The sequence below is a fragment of the Petaurus breviceps genome, unplaced genomic scaffold (genome assembly GCF_028583685.1).
Source record: "Petaurus breviceps papuanus isolate PSGF00001 unplaced genomic scaffold, PetGlider_PUasm1.0 175, whole genome shotgun sequence".
NCBI classification, from domain to species: Eukaryota; Metazoa; Chordata; class Mammalia; order Diprotodontia; family Petauridae; genus Petaurus; species Petaurus breviceps.
This window is the reverse complement of record NW_027185764.1, coordinates 6695810-6701105: the sequence shown is the minus strand read 5'-3', so window position 1 is coordinate 6701105 and position 5296 is coordinate 6695810.

Below are 5296 nucleotides of genomic sequence, written 5' to 3'. Positions count from 1 at the left end.
TCTTCCTCCCCCCCCCACCCAGGATAAGCAGTATTTGAGAAGCCTGGGCCTGGAGGATATGCCGTCTGTCTGCTGGTGATGCCTGGTGGGTGGCGATACAGATAAATAGCTCTTGCCTCTGTTGAACTTCCCGCATCACACCAGGCTGTTTAGCAAACCAGGCGTTTTCCTTGTTTGTGCTGTGTTTTATTGGCCTCTCTCCTCCTGCTCCTCTCCAGCCCCTCCCTGTCACTGCGCAGCAGCTGGTAAGGCCCTTCAATTCTGTTTTGTCACAAATGCATTTCCCATCTTCACCCCCTGCCCTTTCACTCATAAGAGTGGTCCGTTTGCCTGTCTAAATGCTGGCCGTAGCTCTCCATGCTGTATGTGCATTTCCCAGGAGGCGGTGCCATAGCCCTAATTGCAGTCCACGAGGCATAAAGATATTATTCACCTTGTGCCTCTTTAGAGTACAGTGCAAAGAACCAATTTGTCTTTGCCCTTCCCCCTCCCCCTACCAATATTTACAAATCTGTTCTATCATATTGTATAAACCAGAGTGTTTCGATCTGGACTACAGAATAGGTTATGTGCCTTTTACGCACATAATTTCCCTTATGTTGGAAAACTGACTTTTAGGGAAAGCAGAAGGTTGGGAAAGAAGTTAGTTTGGCAGTAAAGCTAAACAAGGAAGTTGAAAAGATTTGTTTCTTGTGACCCAGGTAGCTTGCATGTACCTACCTGTCCAAGCCCAGACCTGGAATGGGTTTGTCTATTTTTGTGAAACTCCTACGTTTACATCCTAGTGATTGGGGGAGGGGGAAGTTGTCTTAAATGAACAGCCCCTCAAGCTGCATTCAATGCTGGGAATCCTAGTCTACCTCCAAAGTCAGGCTTCCAACCCTGGAGCTGAACAAAGCAGTTCACTACTTTAGGGGTTTCATAACAGTGGCTGAAGGTCTAAGAAGCTAGAAGACACTTGGCACAGCAGTTATCCACTAATACAAATGGCAGCCGCAGGGTGAGGCCGACTGGCAAGCCTCTTTAGTGATAAGCAGCAGATTTCTAATAACTTGACCCAGCCGTTTTGTCTTGCCTCCTTGCCCGGGCCCTACCTGCCTGCCACGGATGATCACAGATTCTAACGTCCCCATCAGACTGAGCTTCAAATATTTGTCATGTAATGCTTTTAAGAGGATCACCCCCTTTCCCTCCCCATTGCTGCCTTTTAATTAATAATGCAACAGGTCTGCAGTGAAGAAGGATTGGCTTTGCTCATTCCCAGCCCATGCTGAGGAATGCAGCTCCAATCCATGAATGGATTTGCTGGAAAGAGGGCCCCCTGGTGGCTAATACTGAATCCTCTGCATGCAAGGCAAAGCAAATTCATTTGCTGTATGTGCTTTTCTGGCTTTTTTGCTTTTTTTTGTTTTGTTTTATATTTTTGTTCTTAAGCTGGGCAAGTTAATTCTTCCTTGACTCACCCCGGTATCATGCTTGTGCTGCTTGGTAATTGCAACTCTCAAGTAGCCAGAGCATGTGGAAGAGGTGACCAGTCCTCTCCCTTCTTTACCTTGCCCGAATTTGCCACCCTTTGCTTCATCTACTTTCCTCGCCTGCCCTGTTCCTTCTTTTCTCCTTTCCATGTGTTCAGGCAGAAGGAACATCACCTGCACTCAAAACTTAAGGAAGAGTTAATGAGAGCCAGTAGATCTGCACTGATTTTTTTCAGACATTAATAAAAAAAATTTTTTTTGGATCCAGATTGATCTTCCTTGTTAGGTTGTCACCCGCTCTTGACATTGGTCTTGCAAGCACTTTGATAGATGGATTGAAAAGTTTTCAGTTTTTGCTGAAGCATCCGTAACTACCTACCTCTATATCTGCTGCTGCTGAAAATCCCTCCTCTGTAACCTTTGTGACTTTAGGCAGTGGGATATGACAGTGCACTGGGCTAAGCTGCCTTCCTGGTCCTGACAAAAGTGGGAGAACGCCGAGGCCTCCAAACTCCTGCTGCAGCTGTCAATGCCTTTGCCCGTGCTCTGGCAGTGGAACCTGTCTTTATTGTGCTGACTTGAATTCACCTTTACACAGATAAACTAAACCGAAATCAAATATACCTACTGCAGTGTTGGGAGCTTCCTCCTCTTAGTCCCCAATCCAGCTGTCAAAAGTGGAAGGACTGTTTCCCTACCTCCTGATAACTGCACCCCTCTGTATGTGTTCAGACTTCTGCAAAGTACATCATATCACCAGGTATCTGATCATCTGTGGCACCCTGATGTGTTGAGAAAAATAGATTGTCAAGACTTGTGTATTTCTGGAACTGTTCTGGCCATCATTTCAACACTCACTGAAGAAAAAAAAAAGTGGGTTGGTTTTTTTTCCCTTCAGATGTCTGGACTGTGGGCTTTGAGGCAGCTGTGGCAAGGGGATGGGAGAAAGAAGAATTGGGCAGTTGACCAGAGAAGTGACCCAACTGTATAAAATAGTTAACTTGTCCCATTCTGATCTGGTTTCCTTAGGGCAGAAGATCGGTAACTTAGCAAGTTTCAGTGGCTGGTCTGGGATTGGTCTCTTTCCTCTGGTTGGCTGTCATTGGATCTTCCCTTGCAGCAGCAACAATGGGGTACTGGGGTGTATATGGATGCACTCACTCAAACTTTCCTGAGTGCTATTGTATTGAAATTTGGTGTGTGTGGGTGGGTGGGTGGGTGCTCTTTTCATTGTACAAAGACTCTGTTCTTTTGAAAATTCAGGTAACGGTTTTGTTCACTTTCTTCGAAAGAAAACTGTTTGAATGAAATTCCCGTAGGTGGGGGAGGTGGGAATTTTATTACCAAGATGTTTACACCTTCCATTGCCTATCATTTCATTTGAGGAGCTCCTCAATTCCTGCCCTGATGGCTTGTAGTCCTTCAGATTCCCATAATAAAGCCTACATTCTATTCTGGGACATGGCTGCTTTCTCCCCTTGTTAAGCACCTAAGTGCCAGAAAGAGGGTGGCTGTGGAGAATGGGCAGTGGCCCAGGATGTGTGTCTGAATGTTTGCCGGTGCACAGCTTCTCTTCTCTTGTTACCTGGCAACCAGAGCAGAGCCTATGAGAGGGCAAGTGGTCCCTGAATGAATGAATAAATGAATGAATGAATGAATGAGAACTTAAGTTTCATGATCATGAGGATTGGTTCTTCTCCCCTCCTCTCCCTTTTTCTGTTTTGTCCCTGGCTGGGAGATCTACCTCTCTGGGCTAAAGAACTCATCAGAGCTTAGCCTATCTATGGGACCTGTTTTTTTACTTACCATTGTGCTTTTAGAATAATGGTAAAATTGACCAGGAAAAAGTGTAGCCTCCTTACCTTTCCCCCCTTCTGTATGAGCAGAGTTTCTGTTGAGTCCATAGAAATTCCCAGACCTTCTGATAACTATCCTATTAGGTCTCCTGCATTCCTATGGATCACTGTATTTTAACAACCAGAGGGCAGTCTTAGGGCAGAAATGGGACCATGCATGGATGCTCACAATTAGATCTTCAGGTAGGTGGCAATGAGAAATTTTGACAAGTATGTTTTTAGTATATTTTATCCAGACCAGGATTTAGGAGATCTGAATTGGCCACTAATTAGCCTGATGACCTGGGGCAAGTTACCAATCTCGACTTGCACAGGGTTGTTGTGAGGATCAGAGATGTATACAAAAGCACCCCCAAAATGTTAGTGACCTACAAATGTAAGGGAGCTGTGTCCTACCCTACCGAAGGGAAGGAGAGCTGACTAGATTCTCAACCTACCTCTCAATAGCTACGGTATATGACTTGAAGCAATCCATTTCTCTAGGCTTCAGTTTCCATATCTATAAGATGACTGGGTAGGTCTAACATTCTGTGACTTCCATTGATTAAAGACCTGCCCAGAAGGAATTCTTGGTGCCCTCAAAAAGAGATGAGACGAAAAAAGGTGAGGAAGATCCAAACTGGTTTTGAGCACTGGGACATTTCAGGGCTCCGATTCCTGAATGGGGGGAAATAGCATCTTTATTTTCACTAACTTCAAACTGAAATTTAGCATTTCCCTCAATTATTTGAAAACATTTTGAGGAGTTCATAGACTTTGCCAGACCTCCAGAAGTATGTATGACACAAAATAGGCTAAGATCTCCTGCTCTGACATTTTCTGGTGCTATCAAGAACAGTAACTATAGTTGCAATTTGGGGGGGAGGGAGACAACAAAACTGCTAAACTTTAATAAATTAAGCTTTTCACATACTATGCATGTAGCACCAGATGACTTAGAACTGAGTTTTGGTCCAAGCTCAGACCCTGGGCTTTAGTTTCCTCATCTACAAAACATGGACAATGCCCTATCTTACCATTTCATAAGGATCAAAGGGGTGATTATATAAATTGCACATTGTGAAAACAGGCAAATATCAGGGGCATTTTTTTTTAATTGGGGTGGAATTCAGGCTTGCTTCTTAGAGATTTCTTTCTTTTTAAAAAAGTTTTTCATCCTGTTTCCTGTTGCTTGTTAAGATCTAGGTTGGTTTGGGGTGGCTAGGTGGCACATTGAATAGAGTACCGGCCCTGGAGTCAGGAGGACCGGAGTTCAAATGTGGCCTCAGACACTTATCACAAAAAATAGCCATGTGTCCTTGGGCAAGTCACTTAACCCCAATTGCCCTCCAAAAAGAAAAAAAAAAAAGATCTAGGTTGGTGGCATCCTTGGACAGTTATCTCCAGGCTGCTCTAGCTGCTCAGTCATGGTCCCTTTTCCATTGTCATGGAACATCTAAGTCTGTCCTTAGCTACAGTCGATTCAATGGCATGTGGTATGCTTAGTGGCTATGGAGATGAGAACAATGAGAGGGATAGACCATGCCACAGATAATGTTGGGATTCAGTGAGAAAGAACTGAGCATCCAGCATATCCAAAGAGAAGACTTAGAAGAATAGTGTATCTGCTTTAAAAAATGTGACAAGCCTGTTGTATTGAAAAGGGGGTGAATAGACTTGTTCTCTGCCTTCCCAAATGGCAAATGTAGGACAATAATTAGAACAGATTAAGTTAGAAAGGGAGGGTGCTGGCTATTGGGAAGATTAAAAAAAAGGCTCCGTTTGAGCTGCCTCTAGAAGGAAGGGAAGATTCTATGAGGGAGAGGTGAAGAGGGGGAGAATGGAATCAGAGAGAAGGCCAGTGTGGCTAAATGCCAGAATGTGGAAGCAATATGCAATGAGGCCGGAAAGACAATTGGGATCAAGTTCTGAAGGATTTGAAAGAAGAATAGCAGATTATATTTGATCCTAGAGGCAATATAGGAA